Below are 17,714 nucleotides of genomic sequence, written 5' to 3' on the forward strand. Positions count from 1 at the left end.
AATAAGCTCATAAAAGATAACAAATCATCTTCATCTTCTTATTCTACTCCTTGTTCTTCTCCTCCTTCTTCTAGCCTTCTCCTCATCCTCCTCCTTCTTCTAGTTTTGTTCTACAAAATGACATACTTAGGTAATTATCCTCCAAAATGAAATTATTAGCTCATTTTATTTAATTTATGACATAATTAGCTTAGTTAGGTCAAAAATAGCACAAGATCCTTGGTTAGCTCATAACTTAGCGCATCTTCCTCCAAAATGACATAACAAGATTAAAAGACAAGAGAAGTAATCATCTTCACCTTATTCTTCTCCTTGTTCTTCTTTTTATCCTCCTTATTCTAGTCTTCTCCTCCTCCTTCTTCTTATTGTTCTAGTTTTATTCTGCAAAATGACATACTTAGCTAATTACGCTCCAAAATGACATAATTATCTTATTTAGTTCATTTATGACATGTTTAGCTTAGTTAGATAAAAAGTAGTACAAGAACCATAGTTTGCTCATAACTTAGCGTATCTTCCTCCAAAATGACATAATAATCTCAAAAAAGATAAGTAATCATCTTCACCTTCTTCTTCTACTCCTAGTCTTCTCCTCCTCCTCCTTCTCCATCTTCAAGTTTTGTTATCGAAAATAACATACTTAGCTAATTATCGTCCAAATTACATAATTAGCTTATTTAGTTAATTCATGACATAATTAGCTTAGTTAGGTCAACAATAGCACAAGAACCTTGGATAGCTCATAACTTAGCGTACCTTCCTCCAAAATTACATAATAAGTTCAAAACAAGATAAGTAATCATCTTCACCTTCTTGTTCTCCTTCCTCTTATTTTTCTCCTCCTTCTAGTCTTATCCTCGTCCTCCCTCTTCTTCTTCTAGTTTTCTTCTCCAAAATGACATACTTAACTAATTATCCTCCAAAATGACATAATGAGCTTATTTAGTTCATTTATGACATAATTATCATAGTTATGTCAAAAATAGCACAAGAACCTTGGATAGATCATATCTTAGTGTATCTAAATCGAGAATGACATCATAAGGCCAAAACAATATAATAAATCATCTTCACCTTCTTATTCTTTTTCTCCTCTTTCTTCTACTCTTCTCCTCCTCTTCCTCCTTGTTCTAGTTTTATTCTCCAAACTGGCATACTTAGCTAATTATCCTCCAAAATGACATAATTAGCTTATTTAGTTCATTTATGACATGACATACTTACCTAATTATCCTCAAAAATGACATAATTTGTTTATTCAGTGCATTTATGACATAATTAGCTTAGTTAGGTCAAAAATAGCTGAAGAACCTTGGTTAGCTCATATCTTAGCGTATCTTCCTCCAAATTGACATAATAAGCTCAAAACAAGATAAGTAATCATCTTCACCTTCTTGTTCTCCTTCTTCTTCTTTTTCTCCTCTTTCTTCTAGTCTTCTCCTCCTCCTCCTCCTTCTTCTTCTTCTAGTTTTATTCTCAAAAATGACATACTTAGCTAATTATCCTCCAAAATGACATAATTATCTTATTTAGTTCATTTATGACATTATTAGCTTAGTTAGGTCAAAAATAGCACAAGAACCTTGGTTAGCTCATAACTTAGGGTATCTTCCTCCAAAATGACATAATAAGCTCAGAAACATAAATAATCATCTTCACCTTCTTCTTCTCCTTGTTCTTCTTCTTCTCCTTCTTCTTCTAGTCTTGTCCTCCTCCTCCTTCTTCTTCTAGTTTTATTCTCCAACATGACATACTCAGCTAATTATCCTCCACAATAACATAATTAGCTTGTTTAGTTCATTTATGGCATGATTAGCTTAGTTAGGTCAAAAATAACACAAGAACCTTGGTTAGCTCATAACTAGGCGTATCTTCCTCAAAAATGGCATAATAAGCTCAGAAAAGATAAATAATCATGTTCACCTTCTTATTCTCCTCCTTCTCCTTCTCCTCCTTCTTCTAGCCTTCTCCTCCTCCTTCTTCTTCTAGTTTTGTTCTCCGAAATGACATACTTAGCTAATTATCTTCCAGAATAACATAATTAGCTTATTTAGTTCATTTATGACATAATTAGCTTAGTTAGGTCAAAAACAGCACAACAACCTTGGTTAACTCATAACTTAGCGTATCTTCCTAAAAATGACATAATAAGCTCTAAACAAGATAAGTAATCATCTTCACCTTCTTCTTCTCCTCCTTCTTCTTCTGGTCTTCCCATCCTCCTCCTCCTTCTTCTAGTTTAATTCTCCAAAATGCAATACTTAGCTAATTATCCCCAAAAATGACATAATTAATGTATTTAGTTCATTTATGACATAATTAGCTTAGTTAGGTCAAAAATAGCACAAGAACATTGGTTAGCTCATAAATTAGTGTATCTTCCTCCAAAATGACATAATTAGCTTATTTAGTTAATTTATGACATAATTAGCTTAGTTAGGTCAAAAATAGCACAAGAACCTTGGTTAGCTCACAACTTAGCATATCTTCCTCCAAAATGTCATAACAAGATTAAAAGACAACAGAAGTAATCATCTTCACCTTGTTCTTCCCCTTGTTCTTCTTTTTATCCTCCTTCTTCTAGTCTTCTCCTCCTCCTCCTTCATGTTCTAGTTTTATTCTCCAAAATGACATAATTAGCTAATTACCCTCCAAAATGACACAATTATCTTATTTAGTTCATTTATGACATGTTTAGCTTAGTTAGGTAAAAAGTAGTACAAGAAGCATAGTTAGCTCATAACTTAGCTTATCTTCTTCCAAAATGACCTAATAATCTCAAAAAAGATAAGTAATCATCTTCACCTGCTTCTTCTACTCCTTCTAGTCTTCTCCTCCTCCTCCTTCTCCATCTTCAAGTTTTATTATCGAAAATAACATACTTAGCTAATTATCCTCCAAATTACATAATTAGCTTATTTAGTTAATTTATGACATAATTAGCTTAGTTACGTCAACAATAGCACAAGAACCTTGGATAGCTCATAACTTAGCGTACCTTCCTCCAAAATTACATAATAAGTTCAAAACAAGATAAGTAATCATCTTCACCTTCTTGTTCTCCTTCCTCTTATTTTTCTCCTCCTTCTAGTCTTATCCTCGTCCTCCCTCTTCTTCTTCTAGTTTTCTTCTCCAAAATGACATACTTAACTAATTATCCTCCAAAATGACATAATGAGCTTATTTAGTTCATTTATGACATAATTATCTTAGTTGTGTCGAAAATAGCACAAGAACCTTGGATAGATCATATCTTAGTGTATCTACCTCGAGAATGACATCATAAGGCCAAAACAAGATAATAAATCATCTTAACCTTCTTACTCTTTTTCTCCTCTTTCTTCTACTCTTCTCCTCCTCTTCCTCCTTGTTCTAGTTTTATTCTCCAAACTGGCATACTTAGCTAATTATCCTCCAAAATGACATAATTATCTTATTTAGTTCATTTATGACATGACATACTAACCTAATTATCCTTGAAAATGACATAATTTGTTTATTCAGTGCATTTATGACATAATTAGCTTAGTTAGGTCAAAAATAGTAGAAGAACCTTGCTTAGCTCATATCTTAGCGTATCTTCCTCCAAAATGACATAATAAGCTCAGAACAAGATAAGTAATCATCTTCACCTTCTTGTTCTACTTCTTCTTCTTTTTCTCCTCTTTCTTCTAGTCATCTCCTCCTCCTCCTTCTTCTTCTTCTAGTTTTATTCTCAAAAATGACATACTTAGCTAATTATCCTCCAAAATGACATAATTATCTTATTTAGTTCATTTATGACATTATTAGCTTAGTTAGGTCGAAAATAGCACAAGAACCTTGGTTAGCTCATAACTTAGGGTATCTTTGTCCAAAATGACGTAATAAGCTGAGAAACATAAATAATCATCTTCACCTTCTTCTTCTCCTTCTTCTTCTTCTTCTCCTTCTTCTTCTAGTCTTGTCCTCCTCCTCCTCCTTCTTCTTCTAGGTCTTTTCTCCAACATGACATACTCAGCTAATTATCCTCCAAAATAACATAATTAGCTTGTTTAGTTCATTTATGACATGATTAGCTTAGTTAGGTCAAAAATAACACAAGAACCTTGGTTAGCTCATAACTTAGCGTATCTTCCTCCAAAATGGCATAATAAGCTCACAAAAGATAACTAATGATGTTCACCTTCTTATTCTCCTCCTTCTTCTAGCCTTCTCCTCCGCCTTCTTCTTCTAGTTTTGTTCTCCAAAATGACATACTTAGCTAATTATCTTCCAAAATGACATAATTAGCTTATTTAGTTCATTTATGACATAATTAGCTTAGTTAGGTCAAAAACAGCACAAGAACCTTGGTTAACTCATAACTTAGTGTATCTTCCTAAAAAATGACATAATAAGCTCAAAACAAGATAAGTAATCATCTTCACCTTCTTCTTCTCCTCCTTCTTCTTCTGGTCTTCCCATCCTCCTCCTCCTTCTTCTTCTAGTTTAATTCTCCAAAATGCAATACTTAGCTAATTATCCCCCAAAATGACATAATTAATGTATTTAGTTCATTTATGACATAATTAGCTTAGTTAGGTCAAAAATAGCACAAGAACATTGGTTAGCTCATAAATTAGTGTATCTTCCTCCAAAATGACAAAATAAGCTCAAAACAGGATAAGTAATTATCTTCACCTTTTTCCTCTCTATCTTCTTCTTTTTCTCCTCCTTCTTCTAGTCTTGTCCTCCCCCTCCTTCTTTGAAAGGATAGATATAGTTGAATAGAGGGGGGGTGAATAGGCAACTACCAATTTTAAGTTTCCCTAAATTAACTACTAGGTGAGCAACATATATGATGCTAACTACCATGACAACTAGTGCAAGCAAGAAATACACAACAATAATAATATACACAATGTAAAGATCATAGATAACCGCAAGTGGAACCGATGAAGACGCGAATGTGTTATAGAAGTTCCTCCCCTTTGATAGGAAGTACGTCTCCGTATTCTCCTCACGTCCTCACACAATGCGAGGTGCCGTGATTCGACTATTGGTTCCCTTGAAGGCGGCAACCGGACCTTTACAAACAAGGTTGGGGTTATCTCCACACAATGCTCGGAGGCTCCCAACAAGACCATGGAACTTCACCACAATGGATACGGCTCCAAGGTGACCTCAACCTTCTAGGGTGCTCAAACACCTAAGAGTAACAAGATCCACAAGGGATTAGTGGGGGGAATCAAATATCTCTTGGTGGAAGTGTAGATCTTGGCCTTGTCAACCAATCCCTAGGAAATCAACAAGTTTGATTGGCTAGGTAGAGAGATCGGGCACGAATGAGGTTAGGAGAAACAATGGAGTCTTGGAAGGTCAAAGGTAGGGTTCTTCGAGTGGAAGAACCCTTTATATAGTGAGGGAACAGATCCAACCGTTACCCCCACTTACAGCACCCGCACCATGGTACAACCTCTTGGGGGTAGCGGTACTACCGCTGCCCCTAGCGGTACTACCGCTTGATAGGGAGCGCTACTACCGCTAGTCCCAGCGGTACTACCTCTAGGCCTGGAGTGATACTACCGCTTGGTAGGCACATAGCCACTGTAGTAAAAACACTACTACCGGGCCTACCACTGTTGGAAAAGCATTCGCAAAAAGTCCGACGAAGTACAACGACTCAGACGGAGGTACTACCATCCCGAAGCGGTACTACCGCCCACTACCGCTTAGCGAGCGATATTACCACAAGACCTTTTTGCAGAGACAGGGAGAGAACAATTTGGAGCTCCATTGCTACAAGGAAAATGTGGTGTAAATAAAAAGTGTGTGTGTGGATGTGTTGATTCCACCCAAACCTTTCCCACGACTCAAAACCACCAAAGAGAATCGTAGAATCCACCGTGCTTCAAATACACCCAGGGGCGACAAATCGTCTTGTGCCTTATCATGTATTATCTAAAATGCTCAATGCACACGATTAGTCCGCACAGGTACTGTCATCAATCACCAAAATCACTTAGGACGAAATATGCCCTAACATTCATCTTCTAGTTTTATGCCCTAACAATCTCCCCCTTTTTGGTGAATTGATGACAACACCGGATTTTCTCAAAAGAGAATATAATGAAAACATATGCAAACCCAAAGTCTATGAATTAGAGACTGACTCCCAATGGATGTGTGCATGTTTAAAGTAGTGCTATGAACAGCAAGGCACACAATCCAAGGAACGGCATTCCCCTAGAAATCATAGACGGATACTCCTTGCAATGACCTAATACAATGCTGAGTAAGGAAGCAAGGTATAGCATGTGAGCATAAAGATAAGGGCACAAGATAAATGAACTCACATGCTAAGCATATAGAGAGAGAATAGAGATAGTATAGGTATATCATATGTTTCACACCATATGACTAAGAATCTTCACACACATGATAAATTATCCGACAAGATAAAACCATCCAAGTTCAGCAAAGAAAGTCTCAGAAAATACGAAAACCAAAGCAAATCCCTACACTCTCCCCCCTTGGGCATCAAGACACCAAAAAGGCAGAGATGACTCGTACGACACAGGTTGTAGCTCAGCCATCAGACTCCTCATTAGATTTATTTGTAGCCTCCGGATCAGTCTCCTCCTCAGCGTCCTCATCAGGCTCCTCCTGATCAGACTCAGCCCATTAGAAATCTCTCGATTGCATCCAATCAGCCTCTCGAGTGATGACCTCCTCAGGTCTGCTCGAGAAGTGCACGTAAACCATCCTCATGATATGCTTATCCCTCTGACGGCTCTCCTTCTGGGCCACATGACTCAGATATAGCCCCTTCGCCTGCATGCAAAATAAGTTCCTCATCTGGTCCTTCAGCTTCTTGGCCCAAGATGGCTCAGCAGAAGAACGGGTATGTGTGCCAGGGTTACCATCATCGTGAGCAGCAACAGCCTCCTCCTAAGTGACCATCCGTTCAGCATTACGTGAAGTGTAGGTGTTGGCCCACTTGTCTTTCAGGTGCAGCTTCATGGGCTCATGGCTGATACAACCAGTGGCAGCAGGGAAGGGCACGCGAGGAAAAGACTCATACAACTTTGTCTTGATGAAGTAGTACAGTAAGGCCCATAGATGGGAACCTTATGGTTGTATATTGCCATCTGAAGCTCGCAAAACATCACATTAGACACATCGAGTGGGCCATAATCCTTTGTTCATTCCTCCTCACACATAAGGAGCATGTCCACCAAATAAGAATGTACTTGGTCTTTGTTGCCAACCGAGGGAACAGAGTGTTGCGGAAGATCCTATGCATGACATCCAAGAAGGAGTTGAGCACATTCTTCCTGAGATAGTAGGGCATCAGCTTCTCCTTGGGGGTAACACCGGTGTTGGAATGAAGGCGCAGACCAACAGGTTTATGCAGCCCCTCGTCATAGACATGCATAAGCTTCATGAACTCAACCAAAGAGACATACATCTTCTCGCCATGAGTCATCCAGGTCATAGCACGATCCACATCAGAATGAAAGTGGACAGTGACATTGAATTGTGCCACTACCTCTAGATCAAAGTCATAGTGAAAGGTGATGAGGTCCTCAATACCTAGTTGTTGTATCATGTGCAAGGCCTCTCAAAAATATTCAGGATCACTCTGGAGGTGGTTAAGATCAATCCACTTCACCAATACATTGTTTTTCTTCCGAGTCAAGACGACATCTTGATAGATCAAGGCTTGCTGCTTGGACCAGAATAACTCACAACCCCTGAGCTGAGCCCTCTGAGTGACATAAGGGTTGCACTTTCGACAATTCCCAATGTCATAATGTCATAGTCAATGTTGGCCTCCTTGTCCTTCGATGCAGTCCGCTTTATATTGCGCCTCTGGGGATTGGAACCTTCTGGGACGTCAGAGTTGCGGAACCTCTTGGACTGGTAGTCACGAACCGGGTTTGAGCGACGGGAGCCACCACGTGTGACACGCAACACAAACACGCGAAAACGAAAAAAAAGAAGACATGGCAAAGTCCAGAACACAAGCGAAAAATCAGATGGAATCAATTTAGAGCATGCATACAAGGCACACCTATGATGCCCTCGATTTGATCGTACGCTAATCATACACGCAAATGCGTACGACCAAGCTCAAGGACTCACGGGAAGACATCACAACACAACTCTAGACACAAATAAAACATACAAGCTTCATATTACAAGCCAGGGGCCTCGAGTGCTAGAATACAGAAGCTCGAGAAACACACGAGTTAGCGGAAGCAACAATATCTGAGTACATACATTAAACATGGGGTGCCTTAGAGAAGACTAGCACAAAAGATACAACGATCGAACGAGGCGAGGCCTCCTCCCTGGGAACCTCCTAAACTACTCCTGGTCTTCAGCGGCCTCCACGTAGTAATAGTGTGACGCCCCGGTAATTTAAGCTACAATAAAGCTATGCTAATGGTGTCACGTCACCGGGATTACTGTTGGTAGTCTCGCATAGGTTCAAACCGATCCAAATTCAAATTGAAAATAAGATCAAAACAAGAAAAGTTTTTGAACGGGAAAATAAAAATGTCGGGGGAGTTATAAAACTTCCCTAATAAATTATAAAAGTGCATCAGGCATTTTTGAAATTATTTAAAACACTTGTATAATTAAAACACAAACTATAAAAAAGATAACTAACCAAAAAACCCAAAAGGCGGCCCAACAACCGCATCCCATCCGCCTCGGGGTATAAGACCCCCAGGGGAAACCCTACCGAGGCGCCCTCGCTCCCCATCCCCGACTGCCGCCGCGAGGAACCACGAGGTGTTCCCTCCCCCCTCGCCACCTAACCCCCAGCTGCCACCACCACGAGCCCCTGTCCCCACGACGCTCCTCCCCTCATCAGTTTCCCTCATCACCCCACTCCCTTCTCTCCCGTCGCTCAGGATCCTTCCCCCTTGCGCTCGAGCGCGCTTCTCCCCAGATCCCAGCGCCCCACGGCGCCCCCATTTCCTGCGCCTCCTTGATGACCCACAAGTATAGGGTATCTATCATAGTCCTTTCGATAATTAAGAGTGTCGAACCCAACGAGGAGCAGAAGGATCTGACAAGTGGTTTTCAGCAAGGTAATATCTGCAAGCACTAAAATTAATGGTAACAAGTAGTTTGTGTGGCAGGAAGATTCGTAGCAAGTAGCAAGTAACAAAAGTAGCAACGGTGCAGCAAAGTGCCACATTCCCTTTTGTAGCAAGGGACAAGCCTGGACAAAGTCTTATAGGAGGTAAAGCGCTCCCGATGAAACATGGGCATTTCTGTCAAGCTAGTTTTCATCTTGTTCATATGATTCACGTTCATGAATTTGATAGTTTGATATGTGGGTGGACTGGCTCTTGGGTACTGCCCTTACTTGTACAAGCATCCCACTTATGATTAACCCCCCTCGCAAGCATCCGCAACTACGAAAGAAGAATTAAGACAAAGTCTAACCATAGCGTTAAACTAGTGGATCCAAATCAGCCCCTTACGAAGCAACGCATAAACTAGGGATTAAGCTTCTGTCACTCTAGCAACCAATCATCTACTTACTTCTTCCCAATGCCTTCCTCTGGGCCCAAATAATGGTGAAGTGTTATGTAGTCGACGTTCACATCATACCACTTGGATAAAAACAACATACAACACATCAAAATATCGAACGAATATCAAATTCACATGACTACTTATAGCAAGACTTATCCCATGTCCTCAGGAACAAAAGTAGCTACTCACAAAGCATAATAATATTCATGACCATAGAGGTAATGAGTAGCATCAAGGATCTGAACATATAATCTTCCACCAATTAATCCTACTAGCATCAACTACAAAGAGTAATTAACACTACTAGCAACCTTACAAGTACCAGTCAGAGTCGCGAGACGGAGATTGGTTACAATAGATGAACTAGGGTTTGGAGGTGAGATGGTGCTGATGAAGATGTTGATGGTGATGAGTCCCCTCCGATGAGAGGAGCGTTGGTGACGATGATGGCGACGATTTCCCCATCCGGGAGGGAAGTTCCCCCGACAGGATCGTCCTACCGGAGATCTAGATTGGTTCTACTCAAGTTTCGCCTCGTGGCGGCGGTGAATCCTCCGAAAAGCCTCCTCTTGATTTTTTCCAGACGGAAACCCTTTTTGTAGCAAAAGAGGGGGGCCAATGGGCCAGCAGTGAGTTCACAAGCCCCTATGCGCGGCCAGGGGGGTCCGCGCCTAGCAGTATTGTGGCCTCCTGTTGGCCCCCCTCCGGCACTTCTTCGGCCTAAAATTTTTTATAAGTCCAAAAAAAAATCCACGTTGATTTTCACGGCTTTTGGAGTTGCGCAAAATAGGCATCTCAAACTTTCTCCTTTTTCAGGCCAGAATTCCAGCTCCGACATTCTGCCTCTTCAAGTAAACCTTGCAAAATAAGAGAGAAAATGCATAATTATTGTACCGTGAAGTGTAATAACAGCCCAAAAAGCGATAAATATCAACATGAAAGCATGATGCAAAATGTAAGTATCACTCCTCCTCCCTGGCGCCCCTCCCGTCGCTACCCTCCCTCTCTCTCGATCCCGTCGCCTTCCTCCTCTCCCGTCGCTGGCATCCCATTCCCCGCACGCAGCGCCACCACTCCTCGACCCCTTCCCCACGCCCCTCCCGATCCGGATTGGATCGGGGCTGGGGGACGAAACCCGTGTTGGCCTGTGCCCTCACCGCCGATCCTCCTCTCCGGCCGCGCTGCTGCGCCCCACCGCATTGTGTCGTTGCCCCGTGCCACCCCGGTGCCACCGCGCCTCCGCTTCCCCGTGATGGTCCCGCGTCGCCACCAACCGCCGGCCTCCCTCAAACCGGTCGCACCCCCCTCAATGCTGTGGCGCGCCCCGCCCCGGGTCACCCGGCGCGGGATCCAACACCACCGAACCTCCCTGACCGGATCCTCCCCGCACCCGCTGCCTCCTCTACACGGAGGGTGAGGCCCCCCTTCCTTCCTCCCCCTCCGGCCCCGTTCCCACGCACCGCCATAAGCCTCCTCATCTGTGAGCCGTGTTTTCCTCCTGCTAGTCGGGAGAGGGGGATTAGCCCTTGTGTTGGTTTAGAAGAAAAACAAAAATAATAATAAAAGAAATGAATGTATGTATGCAAATAAATGTATGGATGTATGTATGAAATATGTGTGTATGTATGTTAAAATGGATGTATGTATATAAGTGTATATATGTGTGCACCGAGTGTGTCTGCATGTAGTTTTTTTTGTGTACTCCCTGTCCCAATGACATGCGAGATCCACGCCCTAAAGACAAGAATGAAAATAAATAGAAAAGTTTTGTAATTTATTAATATTAATAATTTAACTAATTGGACTAATCAGTTATTTAAACAGTAAATACTGTTTTGGAATAATTAGGAATTAATATAATAATAATAATAGATAAATAAGTATTTATTTTGTTGAACTATTTCAAGATTAGGTAAGTGATACGTCCATTTTGCATCATGCTTTCATGTTGGTATTTATCGCTTTATGGGATGTTATTACACTTCACGGTACAATACTTATGCCTTTTCTCTCTTATTTTGCAAGTTTTATTCTGCGCAACTCCAAAAGCCGTGAAAATCAATGAGGATTTATTTTGGAATTTATAAAAATTACTTGGCCGAAGAAGTACCAGAGGGGATGGTGGGCTCCCTCCTGGCCCTCTGGCCCCCCTCTTTTGCTATAAGGAGGGTTTTGTTCCAGAAAAAACCAGGAGGAGGCTTTTGGGAGGAATCTCCACCGCCACGAGGTGGAACTTGAGCAGAACCAATCTAGAGCTCCGGCAGGGTCGTCCTGCTAGGGAAACTTCCCTCCCGGAGGAGGAATCGTCGCCATCGCTATCATCAACACTCCTCTCATTGGAGGGGACTCGTAACCATCAACATCTTCATCAGCACCATCTCATCTCCAAACCCTTGATAATTTCTTGTAACCAATCTCCGTCTCGCGACTCCGATTGGTACTTGTAAGGTTGCTAGTAGTGTTAATTACTATTTGTAGTTGATGCTAGTTGGATTACTCGGTGGAATATTATATGTTCAGATCCTTGATGCTATTGAACCCCTCTCTTGTTATGAACATAATTATGCTTTGTGAGTAGTCACTTTTGTTCCTGAGGACATGGGCTAAGTCATGCTATAAGTAGTCATGTGAATTTGGTATTCGTTCGATATTTTGATGTGTTGTATGTTGTCTCTCCCCTAGTGGTGTTATTTGAACGTCGACTACATAACACTTCACCATTATTTGGGCCTAGAGTAAGGCATTGGGAAGTAGTAAGTAGATGATGGGTTGCTAGAGTGACAGAAGCTTAAACCCTAGTTTATGCGTTGCTTCGTAAGGGGCTGATTTGGATCCACCAGTTTATTGCTATGGTTAGACTTTGTCTTAATTCTTCTTTCGTAGTTGCGGATGCTTGCGAGAGGGGTTAATCATAAGTGGGATGCTTGTCCAAGTAAGGGCAGTACACAAGCGCCGGTCCACCCACATATCAAACTAGCTTGACAGAAATTACCATGTGTCCTCGGGAGCGCTTTACCTCCTATAAGAGTTTGCCCAGGCTTGTCCCGTGCTACAAAATGGGTTGGGCCACTTTGTTGCACTGTTTTTACTTTTGTTACTTGCTACTTGCTACGTATCATCTTACCACAGAACTATCCGTTACTCATAATTTCAGTGCTTGCAGAGAATACATTGCTGAAAACCACTTGTCAGTTCCTTCTGCTCCTCATTGGGTTTGACACTCTTACTTATCGAAAGGACTACGATAGATCCCCTATACTTATGGGTCATCAAGACTCTTTTCTGGCGTCGTTTCCGGGGAGTGAAGCGCCTTTGGTAAGTGGAATTTGGTAAGGAAACATTTATATAGTGTGCTGAAATTTATTGTCACTTGTCACTATGGAAACTAATCCTTTGAGGAGCTTGTTCGGGGTATTTCCACCTCGAACAGAAGCACAAAGAGTTGCTCCTCAACCTGCTACACCTACTGATAATATTTTCTATGAATTTCCTTCGGGTATGCTTGAGAAACTGCTGGCTAATCCTTTTACACGAGATGGAACATCACATCCCGACTTGCATCTAATCTATGTAGATGAAGTTTGTGGTTTATTTAAGCTTGCAGGTTTGCCCGAGGATGAGGTCAAGAAGAAGGTATTTTCCTTATCTTTGAGGGATAAAGCATTGACATGGTATAGGCTATGTGATGATACTGGATCATGGAACTACAATCGGTTGAAATTGGAATTTCATCAAAAGTTTTATCCTATGCATCTAGTATATCGTGATCGGAATTATATTTATATTTTTTGTCCTCGTGATAGAGAAAGCATCGCTGAAGCTTGGGGGAGGCTTAAATTAATGTTATATTCATACCCCAACCATGAGCTCTCGAGAGAAATTATCATTCAGAACTTCTATGCCCGGCTTTCTCATGATGATCGCACCATGCTTGACACTTCTTGTACCGGTTCTTTTATGAAGAGAGATATTGACTTCAGATGGAATTTATTGGAAAGAATTAAACGCAACTCTGAAGATTGGGAGTTTGATGAAGGTAATGAGTCAGGTATGAATCTCAAATTTGATTGCGTTAAATCCTTTGTCGAAACAAATACCTTTTGTGACTTTAGCGCTAAATATGGACTTGACTCTGAGATAGTAGCTTCATTGTGTGAATCATTTGCTGCTCATATTGATCTCCTCAAAGAGAAGTGGTTAAAATCTCATCCTCCCTTAGAAGTCAATGTATTTAAACCCAATCCAGTTGAAGAGAAAGTCATCGCTTATAATGATCCTGTTGTTCCCAGTGCTTACATTGAGAAACCACCTTTCCTTGTTAGGATAAAGGATCATTCTAAAGTTTCAACTGTGATATGTAGGGGCTACATTAGAACACCTACACCCCCTGAGCAAATTAGAGTTGAACCTAGCATTACTATTATCAAAGATCTCCTGTCCGACAATGTTGATGGCCATGATATTCACTTCTGTGCAGATGCTGCTAGAATTGCTAAACCACATGCTAGAGAGAAACATAGGCCTGTTGTTGGCACGCCTGTTGTTTCTGTTAAGATAGGAGATCATTGTTATCATGGTTTATGTGACGTGGGTGCTAGTGTTAGTGCAATACTTCAATCCTTATATGATGAAATTAAAGACGAGATTGCATGTGTTGAGATGGAACCTATTGATGTCACTATTCAGCTTGCCAATAGAGATAGTATCTGCCCTTAGGGAATTGTTAGAGATGTTGAAGTCTTGTGTGGTATAATGAAGTATCCTGCTGATTTCCTCATTCTTGCTACCACACAAGATAGCTTTTGTCCCATCATATTTGGCAGACCTTTCCTCAATACTTTCAATGCTCATATTGACTGTGAGAAGCAAACTTTCACTCTTGGCTTTGAAGGTGTGTCACATGAGTTCAATTTCTCCAAGTTCGGTAGACAACCTCATGAAAAAGAGTTGCCTAGTAAGGATGAAATTATTGCCCTAGCTTCTATTGTTGTGCCTCCTACTGATCCTTTAGAGCAATACTTGCTTGAGCATGAAAATGATATGCATATGGATGAAAGGGGTGAGATAGATAGAGTTGTCTTTGAACAATATCCTATCCTTAAGAATAATTTGCCTGTTTAACTGCTTGGAGATCCACCCCCACCAAAGGGTGATCCTGTGTTCGAGCTTAAACAGTTGCCTGATACTCTTAAGTATGCTTATCTCGATGAAAAAGAGATATATCCTGTTATTATTGGTGCTAGCCTCTCAGAGCATGAAGAAAAGAAGTTACTAAAAACTCTAAGGAAGCACTGTGCTGCTATTGGATATACTCTTGATGATCTTAAGGGCATTAGTCCCACTCTATGCCAGCACAAGATTAAAACCGATCCTGATTCCAAATCAGTTGCCAATCATCAAAGGAGATTAAATCCTAAGATGAAAGAGGTAGTAAGAAAAGAAATAATAAAGCTCCTGGAAGCTCGTACTATCTATCATGTTGCTCATAGTGATTGAGTGAGTCTGGTGCATTGCATCTCTAGGAAGGCAGGTATTACCGTTGTCCCTAATGATAAGGATGAATTGATCCCACAAAGTATTATTACTGGCTATAGGATGGTGATTGATTTTAGGAAGTTGAATAAAGCGAATAGGAAAGATCACTACCCTTTGCCTTTTATCGACCAAATGCTAGAAAGACTTTCTAAACACACACACTTCTTCTTTCTAGATGGTTATTCTGGTTTCTCCCAAATACCAGTTGCACAATCTGATCAGGAGAAAACCACTTTCACCTGCCCTTTCGGTACCTTTGCTTATAGACGTATGCCTTTTGGCTTATGTAACGCACCTTCCACCTTTCAAAGATGTGTGATGGCTATATTCTCTGACTTTTGTGAAAATATTGTTGAGGTTTTGATGGATGACTTCTCCTTCTACGGGTCTTCTTTTGATGATTTCCTCAGCAACCTTGATCGAATTTTGCAGAGATGTAAGGATACCAATTTTTTCTTGAATTGGGAGAAGTGCCACTTTATGGTTAATGAAGGCATCGTCTTAGGACATGAAATTTCTGAAAGAGGTATTGAATTCGATAAGGCTAAGGTTGATGCGATCGAGAAAATGCCATGCCCCATAGATATCACGGGTATAAGAAGTTTCCTTGGTCATGCTGGTTTCTATAGAAGGTTCATTAAAGACTTCTCTAAGATTTCTAGGCGTCTTACCAATCTCTTGCAGAAGGATATTCCTTTTGTTTTTGACGAGGATTGTGAGGAAGCCTTTGAAATACTTAAGAAGGCCTTGATAATTGTGCCTATTGTTCAAACACCTGATTGGAACTTCCCTTTTTATATCATGTGTGATGCTATTGATTATGCCGTTGGTGCTATTTTAGGACAAAGAGTTGATAAGAAGTTGAATGTTATTCACTATGCTAGTAAAACTCTAGATAGTGCCTAGAGAAACTATGCTACTACGGAAAAGGAATTTTTAGCAGTCGTGTTTGCACGTGAAAAGTTCAGATCTTACATAGTTGATTCCAAAGACACTATTCACACTAATCACGCTGCTATTAAGTACCTAATGGAAAAGAAAGACGCTAAACCTAGACTTATCAGCTGGGTTCTCTTGCTACAAGAATTTGATTTGCATGTTGTTGATAGGAAGGGTGCTGAGAACCCCGTAGCAAATAACTTGTCTAGGTTGGAGAATGTTCTTGATGACCCACTGCTACCTCTTGAGCTTGCGTTGGTTTTTCCCTCGAAGAGGAAAGGGTGATGCAGCACAGGAGCAATAAGTATTTCCCTCAGTTTGAGAACCAAGGTATCAATCCAGTAGGAGAATCAACCCAAGTGTCCAGAGTACCTGCGCAAACACAAACGAGCTTACACCCAACACTATAAAGGGGTTGTCAATCCCTTCAAGATTGATTGCAAAGTGAGATCTGAAGGCGGAAAGTGCAACGAAGTTAAAGTGTAAGGCTGAAATTAAGATGTGAAGTAGAACCGGGGCCATAGTGTTCACTAGAGGCTTCTCTCATGATAGCAAATATTACGGTGGGTGAACAAATTACTGTCAAGCAATTGATAGAACCACGCAAAGTCATGACGATATCTAAGGCAATGATCATACATATAGGCATCACGTCCAAAACAAGTAGACTGATACTTTCTGCATCTACTACTATTACTCCACACATCGACCACTATCCCGCATGCATCTAGTGTATTGAGTTCATGACGAATAGAGTAACTCCTTAAGCAAGATGACATGATGTAGAGGGATAAACTCAAACCAATGATGTAAACCCCATCTTTTTACCCTTGATGGAAACAACACGATGCATGCCTCGCTACCCATTCTGTCACTGGGTGAGGTGTCTGCACGGTATGAACCCAAAACCAAGCACTTCTCCCATTGCAAGAATCCACAACTCGAAGAGAATTACAAGGATATGAAATCATGCATATAAGAGATCAGAAGAAAATCAAATAAGATTCATAGATAATGTGATCATAAATCCACAATTCATCGGATCTCGACAAACACACCGCAAAAATTTTTATATCGGATAGATCTCCATGAAGATCATGGAGAACTTTGTATTGAAGATCCAACAGAGAGAAAAAGCCATCTAGCTAATAGCTATGGACCCGAAGGTCTATGGTGAACTACTCACGCATCATCAGAGAAGTCATGGTGTTGATGAAGAAGCCCTCCGTATCCAAATCCCCCCTCCGGCAGGGCACCAGAACGTGCCCCATATGGGATCTTGCGGAGACAGAAGCTTGCGGCGGCGGAAAAGTATTTACATGGATCTCTCGCGCACTTTTGGATATTTCGGGAATTTATATGCGGAAGAGGTAGGGCAGACGAGCCACACGGGGCCCACAAGCCTGCTAGGTGCGGGCCCCCTGGCCACACCTAGGGGACTTGTGGCCTCCCTTGGTGGCCTCTGCCTTCGTTCTCACGTCCCGTGCGTATCTTCTGTTCTAGAAAAAACCTTTTTGGAAGTTTTATTTCGTTTGGACACCGTTTAAAATTCTCCTCTGAAAGGGGTCAAAAACACGGAAAAAACAGGAACTGGCACTTGGCACTGGGTTAATAAGTTAGTCCCAAAAAAGATATAAATGGCATACAAAACATCCAAAGTTTGACAAGATAATAGCATGGAACCAACAAAAATTATAGATACCTTGGAGACGTATCAC

The sequence above is a fragment of the Hordeum vulgare genome, chromosome 3H (genome assembly GCF_904849725.1).
Source record: "Hordeum vulgare subsp. vulgare chromosome 3H, MorexV3_pseudomolecules_assembly, whole genome shotgun sequence".
In the NCBI taxonomy this organism is placed as follows: domain Eukaryota; kingdom Viridiplantae; phylum Streptophyta; class Magnoliopsida; order Poales; family Poaceae; genus Hordeum; species Hordeum vulgare.